The sequence below is a fragment of the Martes martes genome (genome assembly GCF_963455335.1).
Source record: "Martes martes genome assembly, chromosome: 11".
Taxonomy (NCBI): Eukaryota; Metazoa; Chordata; class Mammalia; order Carnivora; family Mustelidae; genus Martes; species Martes martes.
Window position 1 is genome coordinate 78,400,727 of NC_137899.1, and position 23,671 is coordinate 78,424,397.

The 23,671-nt window shown below is 37.0% G+C and overlaps 1 protein-coding gene and 1 pseudogene across 2 annotated transcripts in view; both read left to right on the top strand.

The window, feature by feature from the left end:
• KCND2 (potassium voltage-gated channel subfamily D member 2) overlaps positions 1-23,671 on the top strand; it is a gene marked incomplete at both ends in the record, with an annotated part of 492,167 nt that overhangs the window by 63,937 nt on the left and 404,559 nt on the right. The window lies entirely within an intron of this gene.
• LOC308352106 (non-POU domain-containing octamer-binding protein-like) lies at positions 4,993-6,526 on the top strand (annotated as a pseudogene). Its single transcript has 2 exons — positions 4,993-5,035; positions 5,154-6,526. The product of its transcript is annotated as a non-POU domain-containing octamer-binding protein-like (transcript).

Sequence of the window (23,671 nt, forward strand, 5' to 3'; positions counted from 1 at the left end):
GTCCACACAATGGGGAGTTTTACAGAGTTGGATGAATTTCTGATTTTATCTTTATTTATTTATTTATTTATTTAAAGATTTTATTTATTCATTTGACAGACAGATCACAAGTAGGCAGAGAGAGAGGAGGAAGCAGGCTCCCCACTGAGCAGAGAGCCCGACCTGGGGCTCGATCCCAGGACCCTGGGATCATGACCTGAGCCAAAGGCAGAGGCTTTAACCCACTGAGCTACCAGGTGCCCCAGAATTTCTGATTTTAGAAAAATGTGGCAAATTCTTGCGGATTATGCTGCAAATTCATCCAGGACCCATGTTGTTTATTCATGATTTAAATGCAGCATATACTACAATGTACTTTACATCTATAGATTATTTGGTGGAATGCTCCATTAATATTCACCACTTAGAAGTATTTTTTATTTGTTCCTTTTGTTTTGCTGTAAATTAAACAAGATCTATACAGGGAGTATATTGATTGCACTCTAGAACACAAGCTGGCTGGGAACCCAGCTCCCCTTCGTTAGTATGGGAAACTCGGGCAAGTTGCTTATGCTTTTTAATGTGTCAGTTTCTTCCTCTGTAAACTTAGGATCATGAAATACCTACTCTAGATGGACGTTTTAAGGACAAAATGAGTCTTTATTTTAAATACTTAGAAAAGTGCCTTGCACATTAAAAAAAAATCAGTAAGCATTAGCTAACATTACTATTTATAATATACCTTTTTTCTTTTTATCAGACTCAAACACGAAGCTGATGAAATAAGCAAAAGGCACAAAAAGCTGCGCTTATGCGCCCATATCAAACTGATGGATGAGTTCCATTTTAGAATGTGAAAAATGATAGAACAATCATGCAGGTGCAGAGAAATTAATATATGTAGATATTTGGGTATTTCATTATTTTTATGCTACTGTTTCTAAATAAGGCAGGATGCTTTCAACACCTCAGAAAGGGTTTTTAAAATGGATTATAAACTATCAATGTTGTTAACTATGTAAAATCTACATACAAATATAACTGAAATTGAACTGAGAAATGAAACAGGTTTGATCTGAAGATAAAAATAACAAGAAAATTAAGTTAAAAATAACCTTAAAAAATTGCATTGCATGACTCTTGTTCTTCATCATTTTTTTAAGATCTCAGAACAGTGTCATTTTCCTGCATTTTAGCTTTTTACACTATTGAAGTTTAATAGCCAGGATAGCTTGAAACATTTAAGAAAACAACATTTTCAGATTTAAATTTTAATCATATCTTATTGAACTTCCTCACTTTTATTAGTAGAAATAAATAGTAACATTAACACAAAGTAATATTATTTTAATTCTCATTTAGTCATTTTATGATTGTAACTTATAATGGAAAAGGATCAAGGTAAGGCCCTTTTCATTTTTATCCTTTAAGAAATATTCTGTTTTTAATGGTTCTAAACTTTTGGTAGTTTTCAAAATTACTTTTTTCCTTGGCCTGGGGTACTGGGTGTGTTTTTCCTAAGGAAGAAAGAGAGAAAGAGAAAAAGAAAGAGACAGAGACAGAGAAGAAGGAAGGAGCAGGAAAGGAGAGGAAGAAAGTAAGTTGAGAGAGAGGGAGAAGGTCGAGTGCAGTTAGGGAAGGGATTAGAAAGGCATTTCAGCAGTATTTATCATGTTAGCAGAAACAATCAGATCAGTGCTTTTGCTTTGTTATAGCTTTCATAACACCACAAGTAACTGAAGAAATTAACAATGAGTATAACAGAGTAACTATGCTTATAATTTATCTTCTGACACAGCATGTAAGTATTTGTCATGCTAAAAGAAAAAGGCCACCATAATAAATTGTCTCGTAGCTCTTCTGAAGTAAGTGAAAAAAATCTGAAGAATTCTCTAAAGTCACTGTGAAGCTTTGGTTGCACATTTAAGTGCAATATTCTGTGTCCCTAGAGTTGAATATTCAAATGACTGCACCACCCAGGGACCCCTAAGTTTTTGTTGTTGTTTTCTTTTTAAGTAAACTCTTTGCCCAGCTGGGTGGGGCTTGAACTCACAACAAGAGTCATGTGCTCTACTGACTGAGCCAGCCAGGCACCCCAGTTCTAAGGTTGCAAAATACCCTAATTTTACCCCTTTCTCTCTAGCCATAGCCTCCCCCCTTTTTTGTTAGTCCTTTTAAAATTTCACTTATGTCCCATCCTTCTGCTCTGCTTTCATTTTTTTTTTTTTTTATCCCATTAATCACCGCCTCTGTGGAAGCAGGGATGTTGTGAAGACTTCCTTCCGTGTGCTCATCTTACCTTTTTGTTCTTTCTGTTGTTTTAACATTGTATATACCAACCCCCCTCCACCTGCAGTGTCACTGAACGTAAGTTGATATTACTGATTATCTCCAATGTCTGCAGCAGTGGTATCCGTAGTATGTAAAATAAGCAAGTGAACATCAGAAGCCACTCTTTATCCTCCATCATATTAAAACAATAATAAAATAGTCACACTTAGTCACACCGTAAAATACCACAGAAATGCAAATAGCCGCTTACGGGATCATTTTTTAAATGTTCCTAACTTGAAGCCAATGATCAGCTCCTTTTGTGGCATATGAAAGCTTATATTTAGGATTGTCAAGTGTAAGACATTAAGCAATAAGCCGCATACATTTTGTTTGTGCTTATAAGTCAATGATAACATTTGTGAAACAGGATTGAGGGTACTAATTATGTCAAGTAAGAAAAAGTAGGTAGATGTGGCTGACATTTGTTGGAAGGTTCTTTGTTAAATGTAAGAAACCCAAATACAGTTAGCTTTTCATTGAATCAAGTCGTGTTTCCAGTATAAATGAATGGCTATTGAAGTCTTTATGTCCCGTATTTTTCTTAAATGCTTCGCTGAATGTTTAATACTCTGGCATCCCAATTTGGAGCTTCTTTTAAAGGAGTCTTTCATAAAACTTGGGACAGAAACCTGCTCTAGATGACCACATGAAGAGCTGTACAAAAGAGAAACAAATTATAAAAGCTCAGTGTTACTTGGTTGCTTAAAATTTCTCTCTTCCTCTTTCTTAAAAAAAAAAAAATGAGATTAATCAATGGCCTACTTTAGTTTCTAGAGCCTAAATAGTTGAAAATTTTATATAAAGGCTCATATAAAATCATTTTATTAAGTGAAAAGGGAACTAGACAATCTTTCGAAATTAAGCAAACAAAAATTTAGCCAAGATAATAAAGACAGCTTATTTAACACATTCAAAATTACTTTACTTCACATACTATTTTAAATTATGTAAATCAATACACTCACCCAGAGTTGCTGTGAATAGTCTTCAGTGTTTTGGGTATCTTCTAGAATCAGTCTTTATGACAAGCATTCCCTACAGTGTCCTCTGTCCATTGAAAGTGCATGGTGCTGGAGGAAGGGAGACCTGGTCCCTATCCTGTTTGAACCACTTCTATATATTAATTCTGATGTGTTAAGTTGACACTCAACAGGATTAAGTTATCTGGAAAGGAAATTCATAATTTGTTTGGTGACTTTTTCATTACTTTATTGCAAGAAATAAATGAAACATTATTTGTTTCTAAACAAGAGATTGCAACTACAGATTAATTGATGTAATTGTATTCAAATGAAACTTTCTACTACTTGGCTGGGTCCCATTAGGGTTTAGTTTCTTTCTACACCTGCAGATGGTTGCTGTCAATCACCAGAAGAAATGGATGCTAAAACATAGACAGATTCATAGAAATTCTGCCCCATTTGTTGAAAAGCAACCCAAATCTTAATGAAACCAACAGACAGTTTCCAAGAAAGTGTTTTAGGACCTTTGCCATATGGCACCGTTTGAAGGGTAAGAAAAATACAAGAAAAAAATTTGTGGGAAGAATGTAAGTATTATTTTTTTTCCAAAATGTAGTCCACTGATTATATAAATTCTGACTCTCTGAAATTTAACTGATTATATTACAGTTATTCTTTTGTTTTAATCAACACAGATATTTCAACTAACCAATTCCATCCATAATAACAATGATACTGGATTCAGTAGAATTAGCTATTCACATTAATAAAAATACATTATTGTTGCCAAACTACTACTTCATTTCATGCATCTCCAGACAATCTCTGAGGGCCATTTTCCAAAACACTTTCCAAAACATCTTTTGGCACTTTAGATCTTAACAACTTGTGAGTAAGTTTAAAAATGTTTATTTTAAAATGCCATGTAAATATAATCATTTTTAGTTTATGTAAATGAATTATAATCAGAATTTTGTCTGCTGCAGTATAGTGGTGGGAGAAACAAGGTTCTTGAGATAATATATTTTTTTTAACATTTGAAGTCACTTTTGTTTTCTGTTACAATGTATAGCTCTTTAAAAGGAACACGGATCAACCTAAGTTTAGAAGAAGAAACAGGGGGTTTCATATGAGCATCAAAAGAGGTAAAAGAGCATGGCAGGTTAGCCTAAAGAATAATATATTCAAGCCTCAAAATAGAAATTTTGAAGTATTTACATAGATGCCATTTTGAAGAAACATAGGTCCACTATTGTCCTTACAGAGAGATGATAATTGTTCCTGACTTGGAGGATGCATTTTCAGGAGTAAAAATTACCTTCTGAGAGCGTGTAAACCAGCCATTCGATGACACTCCATAAAAACCATATTTTCCATATCTAGCGTTTGCGCTAAGGGTCTTGGCCCCATAATTATTGTGTAAGGGTATTCCATTGTGGAAACTTGTCCTTGGATAGGGACAAGAGTATGTGTCTCACTTCATTTTAAGATTCACACAGGTATTTGGGTCACCAGTAGCTTTAATTGATTTGTATCACCCCCAGGACCCAACATGGTAAAATATCGCGAGTCTTCCTGGTATGTAAGTTCTTTAGGCACAAGATGTAAATCTGTGCTGCAGTAAATACAGAAAAACTAGATTCTCCCTCCCTTGATCCTAACTCTTTCCTCCAGAATAGAATAATGTTTTGGTTTAGGAATCTATTTTCCAAGGTGGATGGGACAAGCACCAGAGGTGGACTGTGCCAAGTGTCTTTCAGGTGACACTCCTCCTCCACTGAGAAGGTCAAGGCTGAGGGAGTAGAATGGGTTTTAAGAAGTAATCCAAGAGGACAACAGTGTTGCTGTTACTCTGCAGAGAGAACGGTCGGTAAAAAGGTGCAAAATGCAACAAAACCTTAAACTCAGAGAAGCAAACCCATCCTCCAAGGAAGCATCATCAGCGTCACCACCAACAGCGACAGCAGCAGCCACCACCACCACCAGTACCTGCAGATGGACAACAAGCCAGCCGCCAAAATGAACACTTGACTATTAACCTGAAGAATTTTAGGAAACCAGGAGAGAAGACCTTCACCCGACACAACCAGCTCTTTGTGGGCAGTCTTCCTCCTGACCTCACTGAGGATGAGATGAGGAAACTCTTTGAGAAATATGGGATGGCAGGCGGGAGTCTTCATTAATAAGGAGAAGGGTTTGGCTCTATCCGCTGGCAAACAGGAACACTGGGGGAGATCTCAGAAGCAGAGCTGGACAACGTGCCGCTCCATGGAAAGCAGCTGAGTGTGTGCTCTGCCTGCCGTAGCGCACCCAGTACGGTCCAAAACCTTCCTTGGTGTGTTTCCAACAAACTGCTGGAGGAAGCCTTTTCCATGTTTGGCCAGGTGGAAAAGGCTATAGTCACTGTGGATGATCAAGAAAGGCCCCCAGGGGAAGGAACTTGAATTCTCAGGGAAGCCAGATGCTCGGAAAGCTCTGGACAGGTGCAGCGAAGGCTCCTTCCTGCTGAGCGTATTTACTCAGCCTGTGACTGTGGAGCCCATGGACCAGCTGGATGATGAAGATGGACTTGCGAGAAGCTGGTGATAAAGAACCAGCCATTTCACAAGGAGTGAGAGCAGCCACCCAAATCTGCACACCCTGGCTCCTCTGAGTATGAGTATGCCACGTGCTGGAAGGCACTCCCTGAGACGGAGAAGCAGCAGCAGGACCAAGTGGACCGCAACATCAAGGAACTTGTGAGAAGCTGGAGATGGAGGCTACCCGCCGTGACACCAGCTCATGCTGATGAGACAGGATTTGATGAAGCGTCAAGAAGAACTTCGGAGGATGGAAGCGCTGCACAACCAAGAAAGGCAAAAACGGAAGCAACTGGAGCTCAGACAGGAGGAGGAGTGCAGGCGCTGTGAGGAGGAGATGCGGCAGCAACAGCAAGAAATGAGGCAGCTACAGCAGGAAGGATTCAAGGGAACGTGCCCTGATGCAAGAGAGCAGGAGATACGGATGGGCCAGGTGGCAATGGGAGGTGCTGTGCGCATCAACAACAGAGTCACCGTGCCCCAGCTCCTCCAGGATCTGTCACCATTATGCCAGATGGAACCTTGCGATTGACCCCACCAACAACTGAACGCTTTGGCCAAGTTGCTACAATGGAAGAAATTGGGGCAATTAGTGGAACCCCGCCTCAGCCCCACCCTGAGTTCAACCATGGAGCTCCTGGAGCTGAATTTGCTCCAGACGAACATCTCTGATACTAACAAAAATCTCAATGTCTAGTTTCCCATAAACCCTTAAAAGAAGGACCCTAGCCTAGCCTGCATTCTGCCTTGGAAAAGTGTTAGGGGTTTCTCCCAATAGTTAGGTCTTCCTTGCCTGGACTACTCTGAGGGAGTTTGCTGGAGGCTGAGGGTAAGGGAGGGGCGATATTTAACAAATCAGTTCTGTGTGGTATATCATTTAACAAATTGATTCCGTGTGGTGCATTCCTGAAGTCTCCCTTGATTGTTGAGGGCCTGGGGGTGTGGGTGGGGAGGAACTATGGCAAAATGGATCCAGTTGTAGCTCGCATTAATCTTGATCATTCCATTCTTTACTCATCCTGTTGTATCTGCTTTCTCATTCTTATACCCTGGAAACCCAGAGACACTGCCATATACACCACAAAACCAAACTTCCCCCAGTGACCTTAGTGCCATTGCTCCATTTACTCACAGGTGGAAATTCAGGCAAATGTCCACAGAGGTCACAGACAAGATACATATGGTATGGTTCTATTATATCCCATGTAGTACCCCTTTATGTCCTAAGGAAGACATTTTTTCTTAGAGATTTTCATTTTAGTGTATCTTTAAAAAAATCTGTGTTAAGTTGCCTCCAACTTTTGTCTTGAGTAAGGACAACCCAGGAATGGCCCTTTTGTGTCTGTGATGTTGCTGTTCACAGATTTCTTGAGAGGCCTCATACAGTCTTGGGAACAAGATTACTATGTGCTGAAGGTTGGACAGTTGCTCTTACCCTTGCCTATCTTAGGTAGTTATGCTGTGCATTTTTTTTTCTTACTGGTGTACCATGTTTGATTTGTCCCTTATATCTTTGCAGTTTTTCTGAGAAATGGAGCAGTAATGCAGTAAACTTATTAAAATACATTTTAAGCCTTAAAAGGGGGGGGGGGGGGCGGGCAGTAATCCACATGGGAGGCATAGAAATGACCCTGATAGCAAGACTTGGTTTTCTGTGGCTTTTTTTTTTCCCTTTTAATTTACTTCTTTCTTCCCTTCACTGGCAGCAATAGTATGGGAATTGCCATTTCATAGTAAAACTTCCCTCAAGTTATTGCATCAGAAGCACAGTTTAATTACTACATTCATATTAATCATGAATTTTGTTTTATTTGGCTCAAATACTTAATCAAATTTAGGGAAGCACAAAGAAGTAATATTTGCAACTAATATTGCAAAGAAGTAAACATATCATAATATAAAAACTCAAAACTATATATCCTAGTTATTTTTTTACATCCTAGTTTTTTTTTTTTTTGCTTAACCCTATTATTTAAGGTGGGATATAGTTACAGTTTGTTTTATTTTTTTGTTCCCCTTCTCATTTATTTGTCATGAGAAGTCTTGACACCCCTTGTTAAGAATATTATGTAATTTATGTAAGGAGAGAATGGGAAACTATATTGAATAACAGCTATAGATGTTTCCAGATCTGAGAGCCTGTGATTCTGTGAATAATCACCCTGCTTTCCCACTATCATCTCCTAGACTTGAGATTCCCCTAAATTGTCCGTATTGTCTTCTGTGATGAAAGTGCCACCTCCTTTTGTTTGTTTGTTCCTTGCAGTTATATATGGCTTAATTTGAGCTCTTTCCAAGTCTCTTGACACATTCTGTCTTTGAAGGTCGGTTCCATATGTGGTAGAAATTTATTTATTTTTTTTCTTATAGCCTATCAACATAGAGATATAATTAGTGGCAATAATATTAACATTAGAAATGGGTAATTACACAAACCATTTGGATTCTAAGTTTTGATCAAGCTAACAAAATCCTTCTTCATGGAGAGATAGTTATTCCAGGTCTCCTTAAATTGAGTACTTTTCTGATACAGTAAGTTGTACTAATGGTAGATGGCTGGCAGGATGAGCAGAAAAAATTGTAGAGATACATTCAGTGCATAAGTATCAGCTAGGATAATTGTTAAAATCTCCAAATGGTGGCAGGAGTGGGATTGACAGGGATGTACAGATCTATATGTATGTATGAATGAATGTATGTGTGTGTAAATAACATACAGTGTTATATTAGTCTCAGGTGTCCAATATAATGATTCAACAATTCTTTATATTTTTCAGCGGTCAATCAACATAAGTGTACTCTTAAGCCCCTTTGTCTATTTCACCAATCCCCCCACCTCCTTTTCTTCTGGCAACAACCCGTTTGTTTTCTATGTTTAAGAGTCTGGTTTTTTGTTTTCTCTTTATTTTCTTTGTTTGTTTTCTTTTTTAAATTCCACATATGAGTGAAATTATATGGTATTTGTCTTCCTCTGACTGACTTATTCCACTTAGCATTATATTTTCTAGGTCCATCCATGTTGTTGCAAATGGAAAGATTTCATTCTTTTTTTCCTTTTTATGTTTGAGTAATCCCATTGTATCTGTACATCACCCTTTATGCATTTATCTATGGATGGACACTAGGTTGCTTCCATATCTTGGCTATTGTAAATAATGCTACAATAAACATAGGGATGCATATATCTTTTCAAATTAGTGTTTTCACTTTCTTTGGGTAAATACCCAGTAGTGGGATTACTGGATCATATGGTATTTCTATTTTTTAATATTTAGAGGAGTCTCCATACTGTTTTCCACAGTGGTTATACCAACTTGCATTCCTACCACTAGTGCACAAGGGTTCCTTTTTTTCCATATCCTCACCAACACTTATTATTTCTTATGTTTTTTTTTTTTTTTATTTTAACCATTCTGACAGGTGTGAAGTGATATCTCACTGTCGTTTTGAATGATGTTGAGCATCTTTTCATGTGCCTCTTAGCCATCTCTATGTCCTCATTGGAAAAAATGTCTATTCAGGTCCTCTGCCCATTTTAAAAATCAGATTATTTACTATTTTTTCCATGTTGAGTTGTATAAATTCTTTATATGTTTTGGATATTAACCCTTAATTGGATATATCATGTGCAGATATCTTCTCCATTCAGTAAGTTCCCTTTTTGTTTTGTTGATAGTTCTCTTTGCTGTGCAAAAGCTTTTTGTTTTGGTGTAGTCACAGTAGTTTGGTTTTGCTTTTGTTTCTTTTGCCTGAGGAGACATATCAAGAAAAATGTTTCTATGGCCAATGTCAAAGAAATTACTGCCTATGTTTTCTTCTAATTGTTTTATGGTTTTAGCTCTCACATTTAGGTCCTTAATTAATTTTTAGTTTATTGTGCATATGGTTTAAGAAAACAGTCCAGTTTCATTCTTTTGCATGTAGCTGTCCAACTTTCCCAGGACCATCCCTTGAAGGGACTCTTTTCCCCATTGTACATTCTTGCCTCCTTTGTCAAAGCTTAACTGACCATAAAATTATGGGTTTATTTCTGCGCTCTCTATTCTGTTCTGTTGATCTATGGTCTGTTTTTCTGCCAGTACCATACTGTTTTGATTACTACAGCTTTGCAGTATATCTTGAAATCTAGGATTTCAAGATAGCTGGGATACCTCCAGCTTTGTTCTTCTTTCTCAAGATTACTTCAGCTATTTGGGGTCTTTTGTGTTTCCACACAAATTTTAAGATTATTTGTTTTAGTTCTGTGAAACATGTTATTGATATTTTTTTAAAAGATTTTATTTATTTATTTGTCAGAGAGAGTGAGCACAGGAAGACAGAGAGGCAGGCAGAGGCAGAGGGAGAAGCAGGCTCCCCGCTGAGCAAGGAGCCCAATGTGGGACTCAATCCCAGGACCCTGGGATCATGACCCGAGCCGAAGGCAGCTGCTTAACCAACTGAGCCACCCAGGTGTCCCCATGTTATTGATATTTTGATAGGAATTGCATTAATCTGTAGATTGCTTTGAGTAGTATGGACATTTTTAATAATACTGGTTCTTTCAGCATGGAGTTTCTTCCCATTTGTTTGTGTCATCTTCAATTTCTTTTATCAGTGTTTTATTGTTTTTGTAGTACAGGTCTTTCACCTCCTTGGTTGAATTTATTTCTAGGTATTCTGCTATTTTTGGTGGAATTCTAAGTGGGATTGTTTTCTTAATTTCTCTTTCTGCTACTTCATTATTAGCATGTAGAAATGCAGCAGATTTCTGCATATTAATTTTATAACCTGTAACTTTACTGAATTCATTTATCAGTTCTAGTAGTTTTTGGTAGGATCTTCATGGTTTTCTATATATAGTATTATGCCATCTGCAAATAGTGAAAGTTTTACTTCTTCCTTACCAAATTGGTTGCCTTTTATTTTATTTTATTTGTCTGATTGCTGTGGCTAAGACCTATAGCACTGGCTGAATAAAAGTGGTGAGATAGACATCCTTGTCCTGTTCCTGATTCTAGAGGAAGAGTTTTTCATCCTTGAGTATGATGTTAGCTGTTGAGGTTTTTTTTTTTTTTTTAATGGTCTGTATTTTTTCAAGGGGTCACTAGGTAATTTTAATGAATTACTATCATTAAAATAAACACTGGCTCAAGAAGTTATTTTCTCTCCAGTAATGATTTGTTTATAACCCCAAACACTGTGTCCCTACTTGAAATGAGAAGATAGACTGTGCGTTGTGAGTATTTAGTTAGAATTTGGTTTGACCTGCCTTTTTTTTTTTTTTCCCTTTGTGGAACTTATATATGGAAAACAGAAAAAATAATAGATGTCTTTTATACTTTACACATATTTATACTTATCACACTGCAGAATATGATCCCCATCTTTAAAATATTATATTTGAGTTTTGAAACAAGAATAATCATATAGTATTATTTTCCTTTACCTGGAAAAACAATAGCAGTTCTTTCATTTACTTAACTTTTACATACAGGTGACTTAAAACATGAAGGATATTATGAATGAGTTTTCATGCAGGTTGTAATTTTTGCAGTTGAAGGTGATGTCATTTTCTAAATCTGTTCAAGCAGAGATTATCAGGCCTAATGTGTATATGACATAAAATATCAGTGCCTAGCAAAGAATCCATTTAGTGAGCCTCCATCAACTTAGTGTATACAAAGAAGCAGCAGTATAGAGTACTAGGAAGAACACTGCAACAAGAGTCAGCAGACCTGAGTTCTGTTGAGAAGTTGTTTTTTAAATGTCTTTCCCTTTCGGTCCTTTACCGGTAAACATCATCAGGTTGGATAGATTTCTGGTAAATCCCCTTCCCATTCTAAAATTATAATTCCATAACTTCTATTTTCTAAGAAACTACATGCACAAGTGTACAAAAGTACATTTAAGCAAGCATATGTATGTAAAATACATATATAATGGCAAAACAAGAACACAAGTATAGGAAGTCTTTAGAGCAAAAGAACTCAATGAGAATCAGTTTACAGAAGTTTTAATGAGGTGTGTTTGTTGTTTTGAAAACAAAGTTTTCCTATTTTCTGACATAGTATCAAGAACTTCCTCCTTCTGAGAAATGATTCTAAGACACTCTGTTCTTTTGAAGTTTTTAAAAGTTTTTATTGAACTGCACAGAATAAAGTCTATTTGAACATGATAAGCTGACATAGTAAATCAGAAATGTCAGGCTGTTTTACATTTCAGAGACTCACACTAATAAAAATTGTTCTTTAATCCATTAAATATAACATCTTTACACAAGAGAATTCTGATATGAAGATCTCTAGGAATTTGAAGAGTTTAATGATATTATTGAGTACTTACAGTTGTTAGTCATGATTTCTGTGTTGTATTTAGGCATCCTAATTATGAATATTTCATCGTCTCCTATAATTTTGTAACTTCTTTTAAATTTATTTGTATCACAGTGTGCTACACTGAGCAGAAACCCAAAACATAATTAAAATATGAAACACTTCCACAATTCAGACATGGTGTTTAGGTTTTCTTTCTTTTCAGTACCTCTTTTAGCTCATCTACTAGTAGAAAGTACAGCGATTCTCTAGGTGATGTAGTTAGTCTTTGCCTGAATTATTTTGGGAGGGAAACTTTCCAAAGGATTTGTTTAATCTAAATTATGTCCATTCTTTTATTCTCATTTTCACCTTTCTAATGTGAGGTGGATTTATCAGAGCATAGTATAATGGTGTTTTGAAGTTACCTATGGAATTCTCTACCTCAGATTTTTCATGGATTATTTTTCTCTAGGTCAGGTATCTCTTACTGGTACTATTTTTTCACATCACTGTTTTATCATGAATAAACTAACAAAATAATTTCAATTTCAAAATGAGTGAGTGTTTTTCATGTTCTTTTGAGGTCCGTCTTTATACAGACTCTTAATAAAGCTTTAAACCTGACTTAGTTGAATAAGTATTTTTTAAATTATCATTTATTATATCAGTTATTTGGTTTATCCAGTAGACATATTTAAATGCACTAAAGGTTTTCTATACAGAATAGAATATGGTGAAGGACGCTAGTCTAGTAGGCAAGAGAACTGGTTTCTGATTCTAACATTGCTATTTTCCTTAATTGCTATGTAATCCTAGGCAACACTACATAACCTTGACTTTTAATTTTCTCACCACAAACCATGTAAAAGGTCCCCTGTTACTGCAGCATTCAGGAATAGACCAGAGAATTAATATGGGGAAACATGCAGAAGAAATATAAACATTATATGCATGATTGGATTATATAACCTTTAAGGTTCTTTACAATTTTAAGAGTCTATTGCTTCATATACAGAATTATGAATTATCCTTTAGATGTGGATCATCGTATTTCAGTTATCAAGGACAAATTTCCAGTTCTCTTTCAAGCTGTGTGTGTGTAAACATGCATGCATGTGTGGGTTTGACCAAGCTTATACTATATAATTTTATACATTTATTCTTTGGTATGTTTATTATGCATCTGTCATGTGACTGGCACTGTTCTGGACACTAGGGTTACATTAGAGGAATACGCACACAAATTATTTAGATACCGGAAAGTGATGAGTGCTAATGAAAACATAGAACAGAGGAAAAGAAAAGGGAATTAGGCTGCATTTTTTGTTTAGGTGGTCAGATTTGGCCTCATTGAGAAGGTGGCATCTGAGCAAAGACTTGAAATCGTTCAAGAAAATAAGCATGCAGTTATCTAGAGGACAACATTTCATGAAAGAGTTATACTAGCACAAGCCTATAAAGCATAAATATGCCTAGTAAGTTCATTGGATAGTAAAGTCAGGCAGTTGGAGGTGAATGAGTGAGGAAATGGTTAGATCAGAAAGGAAGGGGAGGCTGACCTTGTAATTACTGTAGGGTCTTATTGTGACTTGAGTTTGACTCTGAAAAGAGGAACTAGTAGATGGTTTGGAGCAGAGTAAAGATGTGATCTAATTTGGATTTTACTCTGACTGTTGTGTTGAGAGAGTTTGCAGATAGATGGAAACAGGAACCAGTTAATAAATGATTATAGTAATCATTGGAGTAATAATGATAGTTTGGTATCAAGGTAGTAGCAATGGAAATTTTGAGGATTGGGTTCTGACTATATTTTAAGATATTACAACAGGAGTTCCAACAAATTTGATATGAATGTGAGAATAGAAAAATCTGGAATGAAACCAAGAGTTTTGTTTCGGCAGCTGAAAGGATGGGCCATCCCTTTAAGTGAGAATTGGAAAAGACTCAGTAAAATAGGTTAGCAGGGACAAGGGAGATGAGAAGTTCAGCTTTACATGTGTTAATTTGGAGATATCTATTTGACATCTCAGTGGATCTGTCAGGTAGGCAGTTGTATATATGAGTTTGAAATTCAGAAAACACATCTGGGAAAGACATATAAATTTGGGTGATATGGGCATATTGCTGTTATTAAAGTTATGTGCTGATTGAGGTAACAGTGTAGTGGTTGTAGGCAGAGAAGAAGAAAGAATAAAGAACTGAGATCAGGGAACTCCAGTGTTAAGAGATCTGGAAGAGGAAGAGAAACCAACAGAGGAGACTGAGGTGGAATAATAATGTTGCTGGGAGAGAAGCAAGAGTGTGGTATAGTGGAAGCCAAGTGAAGAAAATACATCAAGGGCAATATACTTGATGTTGATGAGTTTCAAGAATTGAAAAGTGACCACTGGATAGAGCAATCTGGATGCAATTGGTGATCTTGACAAGAATTGTTTTGGTGTAATAATCAGGGGGGAATCTGATTGGCAAGGATTACAGAAGAAGAAGAGAAATGGAGTTCTGTGTTACTGAGTATAGTCAAATATCTCAAGATATTTTGCTACAAAAGGGAAAAGATAATCAGAGTTATAGTTGTTAGGTGAAATGGGACTTAATGGAGGATTTTTTTTAAGATGAGAAAAGAATAACATTTTTTGCTGGTGGCATTCATCTCTACTACATAAGAAAAAAATAATAATGTAGATAAGAGGGAATAAATTCCATTATGTGGTTCTTGGATAGGTGATAGGAAATTGTACTTAGTTACACAAGGGAAGGTTTTAGAAAGGAGTAAATATCATTTATTTCCAGAAACCTGGCAGGGAGCAGAATGTATGGGTTCAGTTGCAGGTTGACATATGTGGCTATGAGAGTTCCTGGAGATTCTTTCTCATTGCTTTAATTTTCTCAGTGAAAAAAAGAAACAAAGTCATCAAATTGGAGTGAGGATTAGGATGAATGTGTTGGAAATTTAAGAAGAAAGTAGAAAAGGGGTGCCTGGGTGGCACAATTGGTTAAGCATCTGCCTTCAGCTGGGGTCATTGTCCTGGGTCCAGGGGTTCTGGGATTGAGCCCCATGTTGGTCTCTTCCCTCAGCTCAGTGGGGAGTCTGCCTCATCCCCTCCCACACCCCGCTTGTTCTCTTTCTCATACGCTCTTCCTCACTCTCAAATAAATGAAAAAAAGGTCTTTGAAGAAGAAAGGAGAAAGTATGAAATAGTACTACAGGATAGTAGAAAATACATGAACTACTGAAATATAGTTGATTGTGGGTAGGCTTAGGGGACCTCCAACAGTTTGTCAAACTGAATTTAAGGTTAGATCATTCAGAGCTGTTCTGTATTTCTGCATGCATAATTAGCTGCCATATGCAAGTGCTGAAGAGGCAGAGTTAGATTTAAGCAGGATTGTAATTTGCCTAGTAAAGGTTGTTGAGGGACATTGAGATGTTTATAGTTCAATTGATTGATGGTCCCAGTGGATTGTTAAACTGAGATACTAGAGTAATTGAGCTGAAAAGATAGGAGATGATGGTCAGAGAACTGGATACATAAAACAGATTATGGAAGTATGGGTGTTCCTTGTAATGAATAGGTCTAGAAATGGCCAGGGCATTGATTGGTTAAAATAATATGAAGGACAAGATATTTAGAGGAAAGAAGATCAAGCAATCAAAAAGCCAAATTTCAGGAAGGATCGTATATGTATATATTGAAATTATCTGGAATTAAATCAAGAGTTACATTGGGAAGAGAGGCAGGATCTAAAATACTTGAGAAACATGGAGGAGTTAATTGCAAGATAATCCAGTGATGCAGCAATGAAGGTAATGAGCAATATAATCTAAGGACAATAAAGTGAATGCTAGAATTTATAGGGAGCAGGGAAGGAAAATGGTGTAGAAACAATCCTAAGAATGAAAGTGGCCATCTTTCAATATGACCACATTATAATAGGCAATCTCTTATGTGATTTTTAAAACTTTATATGGCTAGCATAATATAGAAACTCATTAAATAATAACTAATTAACTTAAGTGTTGATATTTAGAATAGAGAAATAAAGTGCTTCAAACAAATATGTCATAAAAAATATGTAGATGTGGGGCGCCTGGGTGGCTCAGTGGGTTAAAGCCTCTGCTTTTGGCTCAGGTCATGATCCCAGGGTCCTGGGATCAAGCCCCGCATCAGCCTGCCCCCCCCGCCCTCTCTGCCTGCCTCTCTGCCTATTTGTTATCTCTGTCTGTCAAATAAATAAATAAAATCTTTAAAAAAAATATGTAGGTGAACAATGCTAGAGAGAGTTCTGTGTTAGAAAGAAAAAGTATGAAAGAATAAGGCAGTTGTGGGTTTCAGTCACAGCTCTGCCATTTACGAGCTACGTTCTTTCTTAACTTTCATCTCTGCTATGAGGAGAAAAACTACTACCTCACAGAGTTATTGTGAGGGGTAAGAACAACAATTTATGTAAAGCATCTGGCACAGAAAAAACATCTAATTAATGTTAGTTCCCTCCCTTTAAAGTAGAGATTCAAATACTGAACATCTTTACAAGGTACCACAACAAAGACTTCTGAGGTACATAATGTCTATTTCCATCACCACGGATAAATGATTCATGAACTCATTCATACACACCAACTATGTGTTATTTCAGTGACTTGAAAATGTGCTTGTGGACTCTTACTGGGTTTTTTTTTTTTTTTTCAATTTCTGGCTGTATATCACTTATTAATACACCTACTAGAAACAACAGTCACAAAAAGAAAATCTGGACATTATCATTTTCTTTTTAGTGAATTATAAAGCAAGCAGTAATTTTTTTTTTACTTTCTTAAATTATGTGAATATATAATTAGCATGATAATTGGATAACATATAACTATATTAAATAATTATTTAGAATATTTCATGAATAGTGAAATGCATATAATTGAATGATAATGTGACAAGATGGAAAATGATATGTATTTTCTATTAAAATATACTGATGTCAAATGAATCTTGTTAAATGATTGTAATTGGTTGTATAGAGAATTTTAAAGATTTATTTATTTGTTTAAGAGAGAAAGAGAGAGCACGACCCATGGGGAGGGGAAGAGGGAGAGAATCTTTTAGACAGATTCCACACTGAACACAGAGCCTGACTCAGGGCTGGATCCCACCACCTATAAGATCATGACCCAAGCCGAAACCAAGAGTTGGGCGGGGGCACCTGGGTGGCTCAGTGGATTAAAGCCTCTGCCTTCGGCTCAGGTCATGATCCCAGGGTCCTGGGATCAAGCCCCACATCGGGCTATCTGCTCAGCGGGGAGCCTGCGTCCTCCACTCTCTCTGCCTGCCTCTCTGCCTACTTGCAATCTCTATCTGTCAAATAAATAAATAAAATCTTTAAAAAAAAAAAAAAAGAGTTGGGTGCTTAACCACCTGAGCCACCCAGGTGTTCCAGTTATATAGAGAACTTTAAAAAGCATGAAGATAAATTTCTGTCCTTTAAATGATCAATGAGGGGTAAAAACTGATGCAAGACAAACAAGGAGTGGAGGGAGGAGCTTTATCCATATAGTCGTTGAGCACCTAGGACTTCTGCCATTCCCTAGGATCTTGTAGTCCTTGTTGAATCCTCTTCATGTGGACAGTAGAAGAGTACAAAGAATGAGAGTGCATGAAGCATTTAAAAAGTTCTGTAGGTCAGCCTTAAAGTGGTGAGCATTATGTTTGCCTACTTGCCACTGGCCAGAACTAGTCAGATGAAACACCCAGATAAAAGGAGGCTGGGAAATGCAGTCTAAATATATGTCAAGGGGCATATGGGCTTACAGGTGTACCAGATGGTCCATTCCAGAGCTGAGCTGATGTGTTACTAGATGTTACATTAGAAGGATGAACACTGTGTATTATAAAAATGTGGAAAATGGATGGATCAGTTTAAGCTATCTGGGTACTAGCCAGGCAGATACTATTTCACAAGAGGGATGGACGGTACAGTGTGCCTTGCAAGACACTGAAAATTTGGTCAAGTGTATTTTTCAGGGAGTGAATAACAGTGAGAGTAGGAAAGAGCATGTAATACATTTCAACAGTGAAATTCATCGAAGTACTCAAATGACTTGTCTAAGGAGTCACAGTTATCCTGAATCTACATCTGGATATAGGCCTAATAAATTCTATGGTTTCAGGTTGTTATGAAGGAAATCATATTTCCTATTATCTTAATTATACCAACTGCACTGTGCATATCTTACGTAGAAAGGGTCTTGACTAGATTGTCTTATTACTTTGAAAAGTAGCTTAATTTAGCCACAGTTTAAGGAAAAATAGAATAACTAATATGACACACAAGTGGATATACATTAGAAAACAAATTATGGAGAACAGACTATGCCGCCTACTCAGGACTGAACCAGACAACATCAAGTGTATAGGAACAGATATTGCAGTAATGAGAGCACAGCTGTTTAGGATTATGCTGAAATGTAGGAAACATTATTCATGGAACAAAGAAAGGAAACCAAAGAGAACAGCTTTAAAACAGCACCTTCATATTTAGCCTCGTATTGCATATTTTACATATTTTAATCATATCTCACTTTCTTCCAAAATAGACTTGAGGCAGTTTATAACAAGATAATGTTACGATAGCACAGACGCAAAGACAAGACAAGATGGGCTAGTGGTGGAATAATACCAGATTACTCACACTAGATTACTAATGCTCAGGGTAAACTTGAATTTAGGACAAACGTTTGGCATTTAGCTTCCTGGCACTCGAGTCAAAAAAGAAAAACAAAACTATGTTATATCACTTGGTAAAATAATATATTCTTTAGTAAAAAGGAGCAGGTGGTTTTTTATTCTCCCATAGTCCTCATCTCTAAGAGGGACTTATTTCACAATTATTTCATAAGGCAGTTTTACAAGAGATGGCTTCAGCAACATCCTATAAATAAATACTGAACTTCTATTTCTTGCTTGGCTCTCTGCTGAGTTCTTGGGACACACAGATGAATATGAAGCATCCTTACCCTTAAGGAGCTCACAGCTAGTATAAATCTAATTGGGCAGTAAATGTAATAAATGAGTTACTTGCAAGACATAATGGTAGCCCAAAGGAAAGAGTGTCAGCACAGTCAAAGAGACAAGACCTCACTGGGGGAGAAATGTTGAACTGATCTTAAAGTGTGAATAGGTCAAGGATTAAAAGAAAAATGAGCAGAACTTTCTCTTCTCTCAAAAAACAAAAACTGCAATGCTTAGTTTTATGCAGATACTTGGGAGAGAATTTCTTTGAAGAATCGAAACAGTATGATTCAGATGCCTAAAATTTTGAAACATTTGGCTAAAAAGTGCTAAAATTAGAGGAATCAATTTTTGACGGATCCCTTCAGCTTTATTTGAAAGTAATTAACTGTATATTTTTCACCTAGTGGTATGCTTTCCCACAGCATAAGTAGCAAGATGGAAATAACTCCTTTTTTTTTTTTTTTAACCAAGTCTGGATTATTTTTAATTGTGGCAAAATATATGTAACAAAATTTACTCTCTTAACCATTTTAAGTATATAGGTCAGTACTGTTAAATATGTTTACATTATTGTTCAACCAATCTCCAGAAATATTTCATCTTCCAAAACTGAAACTCTACACATGAAACAAACCACATTTCCCCCCTTTTCCCCTTTTCCCATCCCCTGGCAGTCACCATTGTACTTTCTGTTTCTGTGAATGTAACTACTCTGGATCTCTCATATAAATGCAGTCATACAGTTATTTTCTTTTTTTGCAATTAGGCTGTTTCACTTAGCATAATGTTCTCAAGGTTGATCTATATTGGATAGCATACAGTGCGTCAAATGTCCTTCCTTTTTAAAGCCAAATAATATTCTGTTGTGTGTATATACCACATTATAGTTAACCATTCATTCATCGATGGGCGTTTCTACCTTTTAATTATGGTAAATAATCCTTCTAGGAATATGAGTGCACGGATATCTCTTAGAGACACTGCTTTCATTTCTTTTGCATATATATACCGAGACGTGGAATTGTTGGATCATATGGTAATTCTATTTTTAATTATTTGAGGAGTGATTATACAGTTTTCTGTAGCAGCTGCATCATTTTATATTTGCATCAGCAATGCATAGGATTAGTGATCTTGTAAAAGGAGACCTGGGAGAGCTAGCTTACCCCTGCCGTGCAAGGTTACAGCTGGAAGGTGCCCTGTGAGAACCAGAAAGCAGGCTCTCACCCAACACCAAATATGCTATGCCTGATATTGGTCTCCCCAGCCTCCAGGAATGTGAGAAATGAATTTTGTTGTTAGAGGCCACCCAGTCTATGGTATCTTGTTATAGTGGCCCAAACAGACTCAAGACACCTTCCCAAGAAGATTAATAGAGGCATGGCTGCTGGGAGCACTGACTTCCTTTGGTGGGCTTTCTCTGACAGAACTTTAAGAAGCCATTTGTGGTCATGTTATTAAAGCCTCCCATGATTATGTGATTGTTCAAATGATATTTAAAGATTGAAAAAGTTATCAATTTAGAGCTAAACAAAGGTGGCCCATGCACCTTGTCAAAGAGAATACAGACCTCAATAAAAACCCAGATCTTGGGCGCCTGGGTGGCTCAGTGGGTTAAAGCCTCTGCCTTCAGCTCAGGTCATGATCCCAGGGTCCTGGGATCAAGTCCCACATCGGGCTCTCTGCCTAGCCGCGAGCCTGCTTCCCTTCCTCTCTCTCTGCCTGCCTCTCTGCCTACCTGTGATCTCTGTCTGTCAAATTAAATAAAATCTTAAAAAAAAAAAAACACAAAAAACCCAGATCTTATCTAAGGAGTTGAGCTCTAAGTACTTTTGTACCTGCAAGAGAACGAAGTAGTAGTTTCTCTGATAGGAACAGAGATCAAAGCAGCCAGCCTGCTCTGTCCTCGGTGAGACAGACCTTAGCACCGCATTGTGAACACATGCATTTTCCCAGATCCAGCGTTCTAACAAGTGACATGAAAGACCAAAAAGAGAGGGTCTTATCCTGCTGCACTTTAGGAAATGCTGCTTTAGCCATTATTGAATGTATGTTTGGGGATTATTCATCTCTCTGCTTTTTAGAAATATAGGAGTATGTATTTCTAAATTTATATGTATTTGTTTTACTGTTGCTCCTTAGTTCTTGTAGTTTATTATAATGTGCTTGGAGGAAAGGTCATGCCTACCTCCTCAGCATGGCAGTAGAGGAGGATTTGAACATAAGTAGCCTGCGTAGATAATCCTTAATAATACACCAAATGCTCAATAAGTATTTGTTGAATATGTGAATACACATATTGACATGCATCTGTGCTATAGGTTTTGTTTTTTTTTTTGTTTTTTTTTTGTTTTGTTTTGTTTTTTTTAAGATTTTATTTATTTATTTGACAGAGAGACAGATCACAAGTAGGCAGAGAGGCAGGCAGAGAGAGGAGGGGGAAGCAGGCTCCCTGCCGAGCAGAGAGCCCGATGCGGGACTCGATCCCAGGTCCCTGGGATCATGACCTGAGCCGAAGGCAGAGGCTTTAACCCACTGAGCCACCCAGGCGCCCTGTGCTATAGGTTTTGAAGAATAATTTTAGTTGACCCACCCTAGAATGGGTCATCGTCCCACTCCTTTAATATCTCATCATGTCTCCCGTTTATGACACAGCCTCTTTCTCAATCTTCCAAAGAAATTTACTTTTGTTCTTGTACATCCACATAAGGGAGATCTACCTTGTTTTCCTGCTGCCTCTCACGGGACTAATGAGATGGATATCTGGAGTTGTGTGAGAAGTCTAAGGCCATCACTACCACCACCACCACATGTCCAAGCTACCCAGTCTTCCCCCTCCCACCAAGCATGCATGTGCGTGCAGCATGCACACACACACACACACACACACACACACACACGATGTTTTCCCAGGGAATGTAGACCTTTTAATACTGTCTTTCTGGAATTAATGCACCCATCTTGTTGTTTAATGTAGTGAGATAAATACAAGTGAAATGGCCTGATGTGCAGCCGCAAGTCTCAGATTATCTCTTTAGGGGGATCACTGCAGACACACCTTGATTTTGATTTTCTTCCCTGCCACCCACCCCCTGTAGTGTGTAGCTCCTCTGTGCTGGGTACTCAGATATGCTCAGCTGCTAAGTCTCTCAGGGAACCTAACTAGGGGAAGCTCTTCCATTTCTATATTATTGAAGATCCTATGCAAGTTTATTTACCCAACAAATGTTTTTGTTTTAAGACTTGATTTCTTTATTTTGAGAGAGAAGAGAGAGCAGGGGAAGGGGCAAAGGGAGAGGGAGAGAGAGAATCTCAAGCAGACACCAGGCTCAGGGCAGAGCCTGACTCTGGGCTCAACCCCATGACCCTGAGAGATCATGACCTCACATGAAACCAAGATTCAACGCTCCACCAACTGAGTCACCTAAGCACCCCAATCCAACAAGTGTCTTTAAGCAGCTATTACAACCCAGATAGTGTTCTAGATTCTTCTATCACCGATCATTTGCATACAAAGAGTGGCCCCCTTGGAGCTTAATTTTACTATAATTTATCATTTATGTTGTTATTTGGCTATCTGTTACTCCTTTCAGTCTGTGGTCCATTATAGATATCATAATAACAATGAAATCTTAATTTTATTTATTATTCCTTCCATACAGTACTTTTTGGGTGCCTTTACAAATGTAACAAACAGTAATTGCATTAATTATATATGTGATATGTATTTATACTATATGAATTTGTCTATATTATTTAATGGTTAAGAATTCCGATAATTATATAACATTACATAAATGAAGTTTTACCAATCTGGCAGGCATATATAACACTGTCATTTTATGAGGTAACTTTATGAGTGTTTATAAAAACTACTAAATTATTAAAGTTTTCATCTGTTGCCTTTAAATGTAGGTGCTGTACATGTTCCATTCAAGAAAACAGGTATCATTTTTACTGAGTGAGCATAGTTCATTTTCTCAACCAGTTTGTTTTATTAAATTGCAGAATCCCATGCTAATACAATGTTGAGATTGCAAATTTCAGCCTTCATAACTCAAAAAAGTAAAAAGTTATAGTTTTCATAACAGCATCAATTTCCTTACATTTCTTTTGCTTTATAATAAAGTGTACACTTAGAACACTAACCAGCAATTCAGGAATTATATATAATCAGTGTTGGACAAGTTAATGTTACTAAGAGGATCTTAACTTTCATATTCTCTGATTTGTTTTTAAATTTACAGCTTTAACAGTGCACTAATGGAAAGATTTTGCATTTAATTTTCTAATTTTTATGAAGCAGACAAGAACAGATAATGAAGGTGGAAATGTTGATAATGATTATTTCAGTATGATGACTATTTCATTAGTGAATTTAGAGGTGATCCTGTGAATTTTTCATCAGTGTGTTTGATTTCAGAATGTTTATGCTTATAATATCCATGTTATTTCTACCTCAGGTCCTTAGAAAATTTGAACTTAGGGACAGATTGCTATTCCCATGATAGCCCATAGCTGAA